The sequence below is a fragment of the Varroa jacobsoni genome, unplaced genomic scaffold (genome assembly GCF_002532875.2).
Source record: "Varroa jacobsoni isolate VJ856 unplaced genomic scaffold, vjacob_1.0 scaffold_1126, whole genome shotgun sequence".
Taxonomy (NCBI): Eukaryota; Metazoa; Arthropoda; class Arachnida; order Mesostigmata; family Varroidae; genus Varroa; species Varroa jacobsoni.
In genome coordinates, this window is record NW_019214028.1 from 65,075 (window position 1) to 82,677 (window position 17,603).

The 17,603-nt window shown below is 42.9% G+C and overlaps 2 long non-coding RNA genes across 3 annotated transcripts in view; one reads left to right on the forward strand and one right to left on the reverse strand.

Annotated features, from left to right (window-relative positions):
* The window catches only part of LOC111266901 (uncharacterized), a 57,795-nt gene that overhangs the window by 9,938 nt on the left and 30,254 nt on the right, over positions 1 to 17,603 (forward strand). The window lies entirely within an intron of this gene.
* LOC111266903 (uncharacterized) lies at positions 2,301 to 7,542 on the reverse strand. Of its 2 annotated transcripts, XR_002684313.2 has the most exons (3): positions 7,279 to 7,542; positions 3,417 to 3,570; positions 2,301 to 2,668 (listed from the first exon to the last, which is right to left on the reverse strand). It is a non-coding gene; the product is annotated as an uncharacterized LOC111266903 (long non-coding RNA). The 2 variants fall into 2 exon arrangements; XR_015313589.1 differs by lacking the exon at positions 7,279 to 7,542 and having other exon boundaries at positions 3,417 to 5,645.

Consider the following 17,603-nt stretch of genomic DNA (forward strand, 5'->3'; position numbering starts at 1 on the left):
ATGATGTACCATATAGATGATATATACATACATGTGGCAGTTGTACTGTTGAAGTTTATAGCGTGAGAGCTTCAACTCGCATAGTTAGAATATTATGTCTACATGTGCGAACAAGCATTAGTGATAGATGTTCTAACCATGTCTGTGTTTCGTATTTTACGTCCACTACTTAGGCCTTTATAGTACCTGAGCCTCAAAAGGCTCCCAGTACGGAACAACAGATGTATACGACTGAACCCAAAGCCAGACCGCCGCATGTCTCCAAGTAAACTTTTCACACAATTAAATAACAACTTGATCAATAGCGTTTTATGTATTTTGTTTTCAATATATTTTCATTAATCTGTATGGAATTAAAACCGGTACTATGTAGCAGACGCAAAGAAAATAATAAAGTGATCGGTGAGTGCGTGCCCTTCTGTGTCATGAAGTGCTTTTGGCTTACAAGGTCCTAGAAGTTTAGCAGGCTTTCTTTCCACCTGGGCTTCGGTTACGTGTGAACGAAGATAAACGATGAAAACAGTCATCAACACGTATCCAAGATCAACGAACTAATTTGCATCAAATTATATAAAACCGACTGCATTTGCGAACGCAGCGGCTTCTCGATCGCCCTGTGGATACGATAGCTGACATACTGAATAACTTGCTTATGTGTCGTTGAAATGAAAACTTTAAAAAATCAAAAATTAAAGCAAGCGCCGCGTCTATAGGAAACGGGTAAGTTAATTTTTTCGCCAAATAAATTGATATAGACAATAGAGATAAAAACAATTTCGATGATCACACTGAGAAACCATACTGGACTATGTGGACAACTACATGAATAGAACCTCGAGTTCAAATTTTCTTTGCTACTTTTTTCGCTGACAGAAACATAAAAGTTTATGGTGACGCAGTTCTTTGTCTCTCTGAGCTCAGTAATTGCTGCGCCTTTTCAAAGGCCCTTCCCTTAAGGGAAGATAGCGAAGGCTTCTAATAATAGAATGCTTGCACCATGCCTAGCAATATACATGATGAAAGTGAACAGCGCCTGGGCAGCGAGATCCTGATCAAAGCAGGCTCGAAAGCTATTCACGATTGATAAATCTGAAAAAGTTTGTCGGTGCAACCATACCCCCTCCCATCCCCTTCTGCCCACATTCTGCGGGACTTGTCAGGGTTAGTAACGTCAGTCTTTGTGTTTTTGTCTCCGTATGAGCGTGTGGGCGTACGTATGTGTGCATGTGCATGTGTCTGTCGGCTAAACTTGGCTATCTGTTGGCTCTATGAAATACAGGACTAGAGTAAACCGTACCAGACAGATTATATGTCTATATAATATAAACATAAACGACAAGTTGCAGATCGAGATTGACCATACCATATCTATTTTTATATAGATATACCTACTGTTGCTATAGTTACAGGAACGAAGTTGCTATCGCATCGACATTTACTATCGCATACGTTAGCCAATTTAGCTATCTTGCACTAGAGGAAAATAGCTGTATGGAAAGCAGAAGGGGGAAAATAAGTTTAAAAAAAATCATCTACCGTAGAGAAAACTAAGTTATAAAAATTTAGAGTTCGTTGCCGTTATGCCAAATATAGAGTGACATGAGGCATATATACGTATTTTTATGGCAAGCCTTATACAGATTCCAATCTATTGTCAATAAATCGCAGGAAATTTCGCAGATACTGTGGAAAGCCCAGGTGGACATTAGTCGGTCGGTCGGTCGGTCGGTCACATAGCTAGAGTACATTGCATTCGGGGAACACTACCGAAATCACTCAAGTTACCCATTTTACCCAAACAAAGTGACATTCGTATGTGTGGGTTACATGTGTGTTAGTTCGCAGACTTAATTATCATCTCATAGGCGGAACATCTTAGTTGCTATCGCATTATGCTTCTGCGTAAACGTTGCGAAGCGCGTAAAAAATGTACCATTTTCACTCTCTACTTTATACCTATAAACGTATACATATGTATAGCGAAAAGAAGCGCATCATTACAGCTGCAGCTAAAGCAGAAAAAAAGAACAAGCATGTAAGCTTGAATGAAATTTGGTGACCCATGATTATGTTCTGTACTGTTTCGTCTTTGGTCCTGAATGCGTAAAGGCAACTTTACGATATACTAGCCGTTGTACTCGGCTAGCACCTTGATCCATCTCTGACGAGCTGTGGAAATATTGACAATTCCTATGTAACATTCATCTAGCAATTCATCGATCTATTGGTAAACCGATCTAGATTTCCCAACAGCTTTAGCAGTTCTAAAAGCAACGTCAAACAGAGAAAGACACTGGAGCTGCTGCTACTAGTACTCCGATTACGATCATAATTCCGAATAGATTTATTCAACAGCATGACAAATCGTTACCTTGAAAGCGAAAGTCTACACGCTGCTATGAAATATTGTACGAGGCAGTGCATCGCATCGACCTTCTGCCGAATTGTCCCGACACGCTGGGCTATTTTTGGTTTCGGTGACTGCCAGCGTCCCGTAGCGAGAACCAGCCAACGGGTAAAAAAGATAGCTAATCTGCTGTTCAATTAGTTGGGTTTCACCACACAGAGGAACGCAATAACGCGTTCCAACCGACCAAAGTTCGAGTGCGTCAACAACAGCAACAGCGCATCGTGTTCCTGCCTTATAATGTCACATGGCACACTGTTCCTGCAACGAACGGCGAGGCTACAAATTATTTCATTCGTCTTCATGACTAATTATCTACAATCACTCAAACGCCTTTACTTTTGCGCCACACAACCCCCTTATCCACCTTAGCCCCGTCGTAGTTGTGGCTGATTGCAAAGGGGTACTACGAGCCGGACATTGTATTCTACATTGCACTGGCTTAGTGGCGATACGATCTACGAGCCAGCACGGCGTCATAAGCCATGTTAATGCATGGGTGATATGCGAAAGACAGAACGTATGCATGATGCTTTTTCTCATATTCTAAAATACACAAATTCATTATATAGCGCAAGAGCGGCAATAGCATGCAAAAAGCTTTCACACACGCGTACGGGGGTTCAGTGCTCCAGCTTGAAACTGCTCCAATAGCGACACTTAGTTAGTAGAGGAATGCTCACTAGGTTAGTGTGACGAATTTATATAAGTTTTTCTGCCTTTTTTTTTGTTAAGCACTTTTATGCGTACCTGTACTCTAACTGTAATTGTAGGGATAACAACTCATCCCGCTAGAATTGAGTCTCGCTTGATATACCTGAGGATTTTTCTAAAAAAAACCTATGAAGCGGTCTTGCACCGATATTTTTTCATTTGCTATTAGTAGCTTTTCTTCTTTCATTATTCTGTCCTATATATTTTATTATATATATATCCTAATTACTAATTTTTTGTGACGTATTTTGCTAACGCCGAGACAAGGACTAGCTTGGCAGCATGCAGTGGTTACCATGGCAACGTAACCCTTAGGAAGATGCCAATTACGCCGTCCTCTGGAGGCAGGTACTGCTCGAACAGCTGGTCTTGGAGGAGTGAGGAGTAGAGGAAACCCATCGCTTGAGGTCAACCTCAATAGGACGACAATGCAATCAAAACATATTCATCTGTAAGCAGCCAAAAGGAAAAACGGCAGCAGATACATATGTTATTGTCTAATAGCCACATCTGGTACCGCATGGCGGCACGAGTGGCGAATCGACGACAACGAAACGCCAAGTGGGCGTCAGTGAGGTTACGGTGAAAAAGCCCTTGCAACTAGCACGATCGCCTTGGACAGCCGCCGATACTCAATCATTTCAACACGTGCTATCTTCATGCCTTTGCCCAGACCATTAGGTCAAAACTCATACAACATATTGCATGTCCGTCGAGAGCACGGCCAACGATAAGTAATCGGCAAAAAACAATCAACCTTCAAAGACACAGATGACATCGTAATATCAAACCGTCGGTTATATCGTAAAACTATAAAAAATACGAGTATTGAGCGGTAGAAAAACAATAGCTATTTCATAGGTTTTCCTTTTTCAGGATCGATCCCACCACTGGGTGTTACGCGGCGCCGATGGCAATGTTCAGTGCAAATTCGGTGTGATTTGTATACCATTCTGTTGGGCCGATGTGTTCGCTGTCAAGCAATTAATTACTTGATTCTAAAATAATTTTCTCCGCTGTTTTTTTGTCGTTTTTCATTTTTTTACTGTCGTACGAGGAGTTTGCCAGCGTTCATCACAGCAAAAAAAAAAAAACACAGTGCCAACAGTAGTTCATCCGGTGAAACCAAAATGACGGGATTTATTCGCGTGAGTAGATTTATGACTTAATGCCTGCTGATTTTGGGGCCGATTCCCTAAAAAGATGCAATGATGGCCATAACGTGACGGTGAAAGTTATGAAAGAGGAATACGTCGTGTGATGACGGCAGCGAAACAAACGTGTAGAGGCGGCAAAATATCTGGAGAAGGGTCTGCGTCGCTACTGCCAATATGGACATTCAAAAAGTGGGAAATTTTGTCAGGAAACAATTTTTAAGGATACTCGGCATTCATATGCAAGGTTGTGCGAAAGAATGATAACGTGGATGAGAACTTTCCGATATTGGAAGTTATACCTATGAATGTTAAAGGATGAGTTAAGGAATATATATATTTATATAATAAACATTGCTATTTTTTTTTTTTGGAAAGAGGCACGCTTTCCTCAAGCATCTGTAAGCTCTATTTTTCCTAAGCTCTTTGTACACAGTCAATTACATGTTAGACGCTTCATAAAATTGTAGTTTTTTTCTAGTTACCGCACGTATTTGGACAAAGCAACTGCAACCTTTTTTTAACACACCTGCCCGTTTTCAGCTAAGAAGTTCTACAGGTTTTTTTAGCGCACCACCCCTTATTGCGATCGTGACTCGTGCATCATGCTTCAAAGGGCTTCATTCGAAATGTTTCTAATGAAATACAGAAAACTTGCAAAACGCTCAACAAGCCGTAAGCCCGCTAGCGATCGACCTATTTGAATGTATGGTCTTTTAACTAACTAAATCCTTAAGGCCGCTCAAATGTATTCTACGCGCTTAGGTTCTTTATCGTTCTGTCACAATCACCCGAATTCTATACATGGCACTACTCGTCCTAGAGACTGTTCTCCTGGAACTACTATGCATAGGCTAAAACTAAGTTACTGTCTAGTTTTTGAATCGCGGTTAAGACCTAAAAATAACTTAGTGTAGTATTACGGCGATAGCAGAAGGTATCAGAAACAGCACTATGCTGCTCTTGGGTTAACTCAGATCGCCCAACCTATCAGTTGACGGATATGATCGTCTTATCGACTGAGCAAAATCCAGGCTCGCAAACACGAAAAAAGCGAACGAAAAGAAAGCATCTATCAAAATTGCTAACTTTTCTCGGATCAGATAGACGTCTGCTATTTTTGCTACTCTCGATATATATAACTGTGGAGACGCTTACAGATATCCTAGTTGTACAAAGCGTCTCGAAAATTGAGGTAAAGTAGCTCATAAAAAATTAACCGCGGCTTACCACAGTGCAGACGCGACAATTAATGAAAACCATAGTAAGATGACCACTGGAATTACAGCAAACAACTGATACCAATAGCTTTCTTTTAGGCTATGCCTTTCTGCAAAAAAAAATACTTCGGAATAATGCTGTAACATGCGTTTCTGTCAAATATAATAATGAAACCAATGTTTGTTCTTTTCTTTGTCCACCTGTTCCTAAGGCTAGTCATACGGATAGCAAGCACTGACTGTTCAGTGCCAGTGGCATTAATTAAGCCTTTAATTATCCTAAATATTATCTGATGTATTGTTCTGAAATTGTAAGCTAATGTTATCTTCCTAGAACTACTCACGCCAGCGCCCATTAAGTAATTTCGCGTTTTTCATATCTTTGGTTCCGATCTCTGCTCTCAAAGTGAGCCCGCTTTCAGATTCGGGACCCCTATTTTCGACATGATCACAGCCTGATTTAGGAAAACTTCGGTTGCGGAAGCTGTGGCAACCCCATCATAAGTGCCAACAGAAATACGTCTATGCAAGCTATGCTCTTTCTCTCTCCATATACCGAGGAAGACAGCTCCAGGCACACATTCCTCTCGGATCAAACTTCAGTGTCCTCTCAGGATCGTTGCTTGTCCGGATGAAAAACTTTCACCGTGCAAATTAGCCTCGAAGCCCCTGAAACGGACTCATAAGATCCTTCCGGTTCCGAACTCATATGATGTTAACGTCCTTTTGGGTCACTGTGTCGACATTTTATAACCTTTTATTTGTCCAGCCCGTTTCGGCAAACATCGGGCATGTTTTGATCATAATTGCCACTTCTGCTGATGTGCTCAGGATGCCTTCAAGCTACTGGCGGCACTACAACCGGGGCCTCTGCTCGCGGCATCCGAAAAGATCTGCCTGAATACATATGCCACCCAACAGAAATACCTGGAACAGCAGGAAACTACTTTCATAGGGAAAATCGAGTGACAGCCCCCATAAGCCTACATCGTGTCCCATCACTTCGTTAGTGCTCTTCGACCGTTTCGAAAAAATTTAGTCGTACCGTGCCTCAGAGAACTCACCGTTCGACGACAAACCAACAACGGATGAACATGAATGGGTGAGCTAAAATTTCTCCGTTTTGAAAGTGACTCGGGCGCCCGAGAGCTTACGCTTAAGGAAGGTAGCGAGATCAAGCAGGATTCGGAACGACCACCTTAAAGTTGCCGCAGAACTAGCGCCGTTCGATGGCTTTGTTCAACGAATGGCTTCGTTCCAAACTACTTCCTACTCACTGGGCGAGACACAACGCTTCTCGTTATTGCAAAAGGCAAAGGAAATCCTAGCCGACCCGAAGTCGTAGCGCGGGTTTACAGAAAAAGGAATTTGTAATAAAATTCTCTTGTATCTGCTAGCCAGCAGAGTAAACGTGTACCTGAAGAGTGAAAGTGCGATACCCAAGAAGCAACACGGATTCAGGAGGGAGCATTCGACCGAAACGGCATGCTAGATCCTATTTTCAGATATCAGGCGATCCTTAAGTAGCTTTCGGCGTGCATCAATTCAGCCACAAGCTGAACTCTTTCATTTAGTTCCTGTTAAGGTTGGGTTCTTATATTTGCAGTGGCTACTGCGCGGAGTGCAGGCCTAAGCGTCAAGCAGTTAGATAGCCAACTAGTTAAGCGGGTAGCAAGACAATTGCTCTAAACGATCTAGGCAAAATGGGGTTTGAAATCAAGCTGCCACAGCAATCAGCTAACCCGGTTGCGCGTTCCGGCCCTACAATTATTGATACCGTTACCTTTCGTACAGGTGTTCCTATGACGTAGACACTGAGAGCCGTATGCCGGATTTTACTTTACCAGCCGCAGTTAACCGAAACGATACTTCTGGAGAAAAAAGACCCATCCCTGTTTCGGCTTTGTCTACGGCGCGCTTTTGGCATTAGCGAATGCAACACAAAGAACAAGAACAGTCTACTAACTAGAGTAGTCTTCTATGACCAGTAGCTACCTCAAATGCCAGAAGTGATGTTTCTAGCTTGGCCGTCTTGACCGTTCTGGCAGCACCGGACTGCTGCGTAACCGCTGCCTGCCGAGACAACCTAACTTACCAAGTTCCTACTGTAACCATTGCTGCAGCCGCTGAGTGGTGCTACCCTTTCCTCCCACGCTATGCTTTCGGCTTCGAAAGCCCCGAATCGCTCCCTGCTTGGCTGGTTCCTTGTGCACCGCCCGTTTTTCTATATTTTATCAATAGGCACCGGGCCAGCTGCGCGCCCAGCTAGTGGGATTTCATTCCCCGATAGTTCGGAATGATCGTGGTGAGTTCCTGAGCAGTTCGGAACGAACCTGTGATTGCTTCTACAAATGTCCGCGGCGGCTCTATGTGTGGCTGACACGTCTGGATTTATTTTGCCCTCACTCACTATTACTTCAACTTATTCGAAGCACTGCTAGTTTTATGGCTAATTTAACAATCGCCCGCCATGTTGCTGTTGCGTCGAGCAGCGGCTACGTCAGCAGCAAAGAAACGTCCGCAACAGCAACTCCAGTCGAAGTTTTCCTGCCGTAGTTTGCCGTTGTGTGACCATGTGCCGTCTACAGCGGCAGCACCAAAGACGCGCCATTTATCCATTCGCTGGATTGCAGCTGCTACGCGAGAAAGTCGGAAAATTCTCAAAGCGACTGGCAGAATTGGCTGTCTTTGCCGACCAGGCCCTCCAAAGACGGACAGTCGACGCTGCGCAGTGGCTCGTGATCGTTGCGGCGTCCGAAGCTGTTGTGCCTATTGTTGTAGCTGACCAAACGCGGTTCGTCGAATACTTCGAGCGAGGAAAGCAACACGAATTAAACGAAACGTTGTGTTGAACAGATAACCGGGGTCTTGTGGTCCCGCCATACAATAGCAGATGAGCAGCAGCTAGAATAGACGATTGGAAGAAGAGTGCTAGTTGGCAGGTTGTCACAGACAAGCATAGTTAAAGGACAGAGCAACGCGCGGCTCGAGAAGGCGTAACAAACACAGCAGAATCTCCCAGACCCTAAGAAATCCAACGACGAACGACCACGATCATGATAATAAAAACAGCAATTTCGTATATACCGTTAGTTCGAAACCTCGTTGAAAGTAAGCTGCGAAGGTTGCAGAAGTAACATATCGATGTACTTTCAGGATTTTCCAATCAGACATACGTATGTTTGTTGTCCTCTTAATCAGCACTTTTACTTCGGCTAGTTTGCTTGGATTAAATATACATCATCTTCAGACGCCCTGAAACATTAACAGAGCATTCTGATCTGCACCGTGACAGTTCCGAGTTGCGTACGTACATTAGTATTTTTAAGCTAGAACACTTGACAGAGTTGTCTTTCGGTCGAAAGATAGCTCGCCTTTTTCTGATCATAACTGTATTTTAATAGAGCTTAACGGGCGACACGGGTGTTAACTACCCGCTCCATCTGATATCTCAGTGCCTTAGACTTTCTTGTACGGCACTCCGACTTGGATGGCGTAGCCCATAACTTTAAACAGCGAGCTACTACTATCAGAAAGCCGGCTCCGGCTTAAATCCACGTAGCTCAGTCTCATCTACGTAACTCAACTTCATCAACATTCACCCCCCCCCCCCCCGTGCTACGATCGACCAATCACTACCTCTCTGGTTTTCCTTCAACTTTTCCGTGGACACACAGAAGTATAAGTGCGGGACCGCCCGTGCTAATCTTGTCTGTTGCTTAGCTAAAACACGTTGCCACAGTAAAAAACGCTGGTAGCCAATAACGCAGATGGCGTTGCCCATCGCTCGGAAACGAAAACTGCTTTTTTCCCAATGCCGAAACCGGGACCGATGCCCCATAGATCTTCAGTACGTTGGCGCTAGCTATGCTGATGGCATTGCGTGTATAGTATTATACATCCATGTCATTGAGCTAAAATACGCAACAAAAGCCTGGTGTGGTCTAGTCGATTCCATAGTGGCAATTTGCCGTCGTACATATGTCTACAAACGCAAGTATATGATACGAACTTATGACCATCAAAGTCAGGACCACCAAAGATTGAAGAAGGCGGTACATTCAGCAGCAGTAACAACGGCCGTTGATGAATCAGACTTGAATAACGTTTTCGAAGCATAAAAACTGGAATTTCTTTTACTTTTGCCTCGCTTTTGGCCCATCAAAATCTCATTCTGTTTGTTCAATGCGACTTTGGTCGACTCGGCATAGGAACAGCGTAAGAAGCGAAAGAGGTTATGAAGACGACCAATGCACAGAAGTTGAAAAGAAAAGAAGATAATCTTGCCGCTCGGCCCGCATTCCAAACACTGTGCAAAAAAGAAAATACTGATACAATGACAATCTGCTGCTACCATTAAAAAAAATGATAAGATAACAGCGCCGCACTTAGCAGTAAGAGAAAGAGACATTGAGAAGATCAGTGTACTTTGCATACTAATCTACTTAGCTGAATGGGCAGATTTTCGAAGCCCCACTACTTATTTGCCCTTCAACCTGTACCTATTCAGTCAAATACTGCAGTATATAATCAAGCATCGAACCCGCACCTACATTTCCGCCATTCGACGTTTCACGGTACCGTATGGATAAGAAACGGGAACAAATGATGAAAATTACAAATTCTTAGATATTCATTAGGTAAACCTACGCACTTATGGGTCACAGTTAAAAAATCAAGCTTTTCTGAGTAAATAATAGCCGCTTGGTCCGAACCAGTTCGGAAGACTTTCGCCATCAGCCACGAAGCATCGTCGATCATACAGCTGAGTCAGATACCACTGATTTAGCAGAAAAGTACCTTAGCGGAGTTAATTACCAACGAGCCAATTCTATATCGGCATATCAGTTTCGTTTAGCAGTTTTATCTATCACTGACTTCCTACAGTTGTTACTGCTGCTATAGTAACTGTGATGTTGTTGCATTTTTAGACTGCTAGCGCCACATGCGCGCGCGCATCATCACAAATAGGTAAAACTTGCGCAGCCGCGACGTTTGAATTTCGTAAGCGATGCAGCTTCACGATGCGATGTCAACGCGTTAAGCCGATTCGAGTCTTTCCGGGTTTCAGAAAACCTGGATGCATCCATTTATACGAACATCTATATGCATATACGAGCCATATATGTACCACATGTTGCCACGATGGCTATAGCTGTCAATATGATTCGAAGAGCCGCCTGAGCCGCACATCAGCAAGCGGATGGTCAATGTACGTATGCTGTATTGTAGTCCCATGTACAGTTTCAGTGCGGTGTTTTGTCTGTCAGAGGTAGTTGTGTGTACAGCCAGCTTGTCATAGATGGCGCACATTGAAACATTAGATGACACGTCTTGGCTAGTTCAGCTTAGCGGAAACGTCACGCTGCCACCGTCTGTGCCGTTCTTAGTTTTAGTTCGACAGCCGCCGAATGACCGAGCCCGTCGATGCGACGTAAGCAATACAGGATATAAAAACAAGTGGTACATAGCGACGTTCAGCGGTTTCCAGCATTTGAGGTGGCGGCGGCGACGACCGTATGCGAATGTTGCGTGGGTGTCAGTGGCGGAGAGTGTGTACTTCGACTGAGCAACACCGAAAAACGGACACCAAATGGCCAAGCGGCAGAAATGTCGAATAGTCGTCGTGGTGCCGAAAAAACGACGCCAGAAGTAGCAGCTGGTTCACATCTGCCTTGGCGGACGTAAACGTCGTTGCGGTTCCTCGTTTCCGATTTGATTCCACTAGAAGAGGCTTGCATGACATGGCAATAGTAAAAATGGTTATAATAGTAATGATAGCAACAAGCGGCGAAAACGCACGCGAGCATGAGTAGAACTACTTGTAGCATTTCTTGCAGTCTATTGGTGCTAGCAGCTAACGAGCAGTGCAGGAGATATATGGGACAGCTAAAAAAACAGAGAAACCCTATCAAGTTATGATCGTGAGCTATAGATCGATCTTGAAAACAATCTTTTGTAGCGTTTTTGTTGAAAATTTTTACAGGGTCAGAATAGACAGAACTGTACCACCAACGAATGGCATTAGCAGTGCTATACATTTGCCAATTGGGAGTGGCCAGCTAACTCAGTTAGCTGATAATGAGAGCAGGTTGGAAGTAATGTCTTGTGTAATCAGAGTGAAGTGTTATTAAGAACGGACATAGGCTCGAACAACACAAAACAAATCTCTCATCGCAACCCGCGCATGCTTCGGACGCAAGCAAAACGAAACATAAAAAGGAGCTTTCGAAACACAAATTTGCAAAAAAAAAAACTCAGCAAAATGCTTGATATTTTTAGCCAGCTAAAAAAAATGGGAAAAAATGATATACAAGTATGAAAAAGCGAAAGCGTTTCTAAGGGTACAAAAGAAAAAAGAAAAACAAAAATCAATGAGGGAACCTTAGGTCGTATAATCAATTCCTTTTTTTTTAGTAATTGAACTGATCACTATTGTGGCTTGCTGAAATGGACCAGATTTTCCACAGTCTTGAAAAAAAAACCCTGATATTTTAGCGTACCTAACCTACCGTAGACTGTACTATCACTATAACAATTATCATTTAAGTGTGATAATTGTTATTAAAAATACAAGTTATTTGTACAGCTTGTAATTATGTATCTTACGAAAATAAAAACTGCTCCCTGTTAATACCCAGGCATCGGTCTTTCATTCTCCCATCGCGGTATCTGCTTTTCTAGAAAAATCGATAATTTCACCATCCATCGTAGGTCAACTGTGCACCAGATCTGCGGCCATTTTTGAACATCCTTACGAACAGACAAAAATTGCCTACGCCGCCGGACCTTTGCCTGAGATCGCTTTTTCTCGCCAGTGCCAACACTTTAAGGAAACAGGCCGAATGGTTATCTGGTAGGTCTCCTGCTGAGATTCATATCGATTGGCCACTGCACTTTACTAAGTAGACACGAACCAAAGCAAACGCTAAAGAAGAAAATCACAATGATGGAGCTGCCAGCAGCACGAACGGCAATTTGGACAATAATACCAGCTGCCACATAGGCAGCACCAGTCGGTCCTTTTATGACTTGTTTGCCATTAACCGAGTCCTGTTCGAGGCTGCTAGCCAGCGGGATGCGCTCGAGACGTAAGGCAAAAGACAATGACTTGCGACTTTTCATCACAGTTAGAATGTTACCCGTGCAAAATGCCTCTATACGATTATGATTTTTCATTTCTTGTTTCACTAGCGAACGATCGATGATAGTTAGGTGTCTGGCGTAGCCAAATTTCACCCTACCATTAGAAGCGCTGTCGTCGTAACGTGGCGACCTTCCTGTTCATCCCGGAAAGTCCTATATGCCAATATGAAAACAGCTACCAAAAAAAGTCCATACGGTGTAGTTTCAGTTTCATAAGACAAAATGACTAAATGACTAAAATTCCATGCTAAAGGAAAAGTACCAAACGAATAGAAAAAATCGATTTGTCCTAGCCGTGCCGGTCATGACGCCCTTCATCCTCCAGTCGACCCGATCTTTGTTCAGCGTCTCCAATAAGCAAACTGCAATATTGTCCTTACGATTTCACGACGTTCGTAGTCGATCCTCAGTTGTCTATTCGTTGGCATAATGCCGGTTGGCGGACCAATTCCATTCGGCCATATTCAGTCGGCGGGTCCAAGCCCATTTTTGTAGCCAGCGTTGATGATTAGTCGTAGACACAAACCGTGTCTAGCACTACGTACAGGTGTATGGTATGAACTTTAGATACGAAACTGCGCATAAGAAGCCTGCGTGTAACGGCGGCGTTGGCAGCTGGAGCAATGGGCTCATTAGCGATATTTGCAAACAGGTGTAGCACGTACGCGAGCCATAAGTTCTATAAGTTTCTATAAGAGTTCTCATAAGTTTAGTGCTATGTGAGTTGTGCATAGAAACGCTGCTCACTGCCATTTATGTTCGGTACACTTTTAGTTAACGACACTCCATTTCTGCTTGCTGTCTACGCTTAGGGGTGAGCAACGCGGAATAGAATCACAGATATCAGACGATTCGGTTTGTCTTCAAGCCATTGTACTTTTATAGGTGGTTCATTATAGCTGATAACTTTTGGTGTTAAGCTACTTCCAGCAAAATCAGCAGCCCGCAAGAAGATATAACTGATAAGGATAAATTATCACTACGTGAATATCATTAATAATCATTGAATTCAAACAAAGATCATTATTTTCTCAGGTTTAGAGCATCTAGCAAGCTGATTTTGATCATTGAACAAGCACAAAGGCACATATTCGTTGATACCTGCCATTTAGTTGTCCATTTTTTTCTATTAGCATAATTTACATAGACGGGTGCTGTTGTTCACTGCGTGAGTTTCTATGAACGCGGTATCGATAGACATACCCTAACAGCACGGCACCAAAGAAATAAATTACCTGTCACCATGATAATCCAATGAAACAGCTAAAAATCATGCTTATATTGCTTAAAGAAAAAAGTTTACTAGGTTATGTCACACGCCTAGGACGTACCTTGAACTCGACCGCGGAACAATACATGGCGTGACGGTCGGGTAGCATTTCTTTCGCTATAATTTACCAACGTAGATTGCAATGGAAAATCATTTGGCCCATTCTGTCATATTGAGATGTCAGAACCTGCTTCCGATCAACAGATTCGACCGGATAATAAGATAGCAAGACACGCCAATTTGCCTCCTACCACCGCTTCATTGTGTTCACAATAAAGAAACACGAAAATTTGGCCTAGCGTTGAAAAAGCCAACTATATATCATTTCGATCATTTCCTCCATTCTCGTTCTTTCTTTTCCCAAATACGTGAGCACTTCTAGTATCTGATGAATTTCTGGCGATTCAAATAGTTCGTCTGGTAGAAACCAGAGAAACGGCTTAGAATAAGTTTCTAGGGAGCCCACGTCAATACTGATTAGACCTGGACGCAACTTAATTATATAAAATCGATCTAGACAAATAGGCTGTTGAACAGAAACCCTAAAATTCGAAATAGGTTGCCCTTCTCACATACAGATATAGAAAAGTCCACATCGAGTGTAGTAAGCACGCTTTTCAATATAATTAAGCCTATAAATGGTTATCCTTAATTAAAGCAGGTTTGATAAATTCTACCTCGTGAAACGCGGCAGAAGTTATGGCTCAACACAATATTTTATACCTATTCCACTGGTAACAATCTACGATCAGAACCAGTCAATCCTTAGCAGCGTTTGTAAGGCGCTGACTATACGTAAATGTTAATAGTACCTACCTTATCGACGATCGTAGTAGTAGTAGTAGTAGTAGTAAGCCAAATAACTAAATAAATGAGAAATTATATAGATTTCATTTTTGGTATAGATGGTACTAAACTCGACCTGTTTATTATTCGTAAGTAGCTAACTCTGAACCTAAACGGATCGCGCACCGCAGTCAGAATATACGATATGCCTATGAAGTACGCTTTTACATCTCGCTTGGAAGGGTTTATATGGTAATTCAAAGTTTAGACTTGAGGAATTACGAAAATAAGATACATGTCAGTTACTATATTGATTATTATATCTATTATATACAACGGGGAACATGACATCAGTTCATATACATAAAAGCGTCACGTACTTCAGAGTAAAATGTCCCTCATGTAATGTTTTGAGAATGTTTATTTATACGGGTAGGCCACATATAGAAGTACGGGACTAAAGTGCAGCTTTTCAAAGGATGCTGTCTAAACCGAGAGACCACGCGGAGAATTCCCTATTTAAGATTTCATAATCATTCGACTTTGTAAATAGCTGGGAGAGTAAATTTAGCAAATTTCATACATTTTCTCTCGGTGCTGAGAGTTTGGAGGTTGTGTTTATCAGTAACTGTACAGTACTTCTTTTAACCATCTCATAAACATAAAATCGTTGCCTCGTTTACGGGTAATACCATCATATCATGACAGGAACAAGCAACAAAAACACTTAACGGCAAACTTCAACTATTTAAGTGTACCCGTCCTGAACTAGCTAGTAACTAAGTAGGTAACTAACTAACCGTGGCAGATTCCCCTTGCAAGACATATGAGAGCCCTAAGTTACGATAAGATATTCATATTCACAATGGTTCTGGCCTAGCTAGTAGCGCAATAGAATGCATGCGTACACGTTTGCGGAAGTTAACAGGTTTTACGGCAAGTAGCAACCTAACTCCGTTGCCACATGGAAAAACCAACGCATAGCTATAGTATGTTTGTTGATTACCGTTTGTTGTGTACGACATCTTGTATTTAGTGATAACTTAAAGGGGAAATACGGTCGGCTAGACCGGCGGGCTTGCCACGACCAGAGATCTGATTGTTTCAGCGGTTACTGGCACTTAGATATCGCTAGCAAACGATTTTTTTGCTTCTTACCTTTACCTTTTGTACCTTACCCTTGTTTCTTACCGTAGCCTGGGACAAATAGGCAAAATAGTTGGGCACTACAATCAAGTCTCGGTATTTGTTCCAAGGCACTGTTTATTACGTAATTCCTGACTACATAGTTGTGCTTGCTTGACTTCGCCGCTAGCCATCCAACGTATCTGCCGCTTAATTCATATCAAATCAAGTGTTTATCTATCGTATATTCTGGAAAGATTCTATATCTTCTTCACACACCCATTACATGATGATCATTATATATTCATGTGTTACGCCCGTTTGTTATCGAATAATTAACACTCTTAATAGACTAATAACTCTTTCTCATCGGCTAAGTATAGCAATGCTCGTATTATATATTGCTACAATTTTTAGAAGCATCCTTTGCTTTTTCTATATGCTATCGGTCACGTACTACCAACACCGTGTACTAGCGGGCAAAGCTTCGCAATTCGTTATATAATTCTGCTGTCCCTTCTGTCCACTTACCAGCCCCCTAGCACCACCTATGTACTTCGTTTAGTCACTCTAGCTGACTAGCCGACCACAACAAAAACAGGAAAGGAGAAAAGTGTGCCTATCGACTGTCTACTTTCGTTTCTCGCGTTATATCTGCCTATTTGTTGCATCTCATCCTTCTGTCTGAAGTTCATCACTAACGTGGTCACCATTATGTTCACGCAGGCGCCCTTTGTTGTCCTACCCGGTACCAGCGAAAGAAACCGACAAAAAAAATGCATACACAGCAATGCCCCCCTGCATTTGCCTAGATCCATCGCCGCTGTCGGCTGGATCAAGAACACGCTATGCCGTTCCGGTCTCATTTGTCAGCGTAACCTTGACAAAACTGGTTCATTGGTTTTGCGATGCCAGCAGAAGCACTGATCGCGTTTACAGAGTGGCTTGTTGTGGCTCTGTGTGCCGTTGAGGGCCGCGTATCCTCACATCGCTGAAAATACAGAACAGTTGTGTTTGGGCGTTCAAGTTGCCCACTGTTGCTGCCACTGACGCGATCGATTTGGCCGTTGAAAAACCGAAAGGCCGAAACGATCGCTGCAATCGAATCAAAGCCGTGTTTTTCCCTCGCTAATGGTGCCGCTACTTCTATGCATTTTGCCCCACACCGGAGCCCTTTTCCATCAACCGCCTGAGTCCCGCTTCCTGCTCGAAACGTTTCTTCTGGCATATTTATAAGGCAGGGCAACAACTATTCAGAGAAAAAGACGAACGAGGAATAGCTCTCCAGATCCTCTCATGGTGCCACTTCAGATGATGACGGCGCTGATGCTGGTAGTTCGCGCCACTGGTCGATTGAAGTCGACTGAAGCGAAATGTGCTTTGACCCGAAGCTAGCTCCGCTATTACATGCGAATGGTATATTATAGTATAACACGTTGTGGATGTTTACCTGATATTCCAGCCCCTGTGCTTGTCCCGAGAGGACCTACTATCCTTAGATGTCTGCTTGCAACAGAAACAGGAACGCAGAGAAGGGCTCCGCCAAATTGCCGCAAAGCAAATTTACATTGGGCTGCGATTTTCTACAATAACCGATAGAAACAGAAACAACTTATTTTTCCTTCGTTCAATCACTATTTATATAGAAATACTTTTGAGGTAAAGGCTTGTTAGGTAGAGAGCATTTGCCAGCGATGTGGTCTCAATTCGATGGGGTGGAAATCATCCGAAAGCCTGTGGGTAGCGTTGTAGAGCAACACATTGTTATCTGACATAAGGGT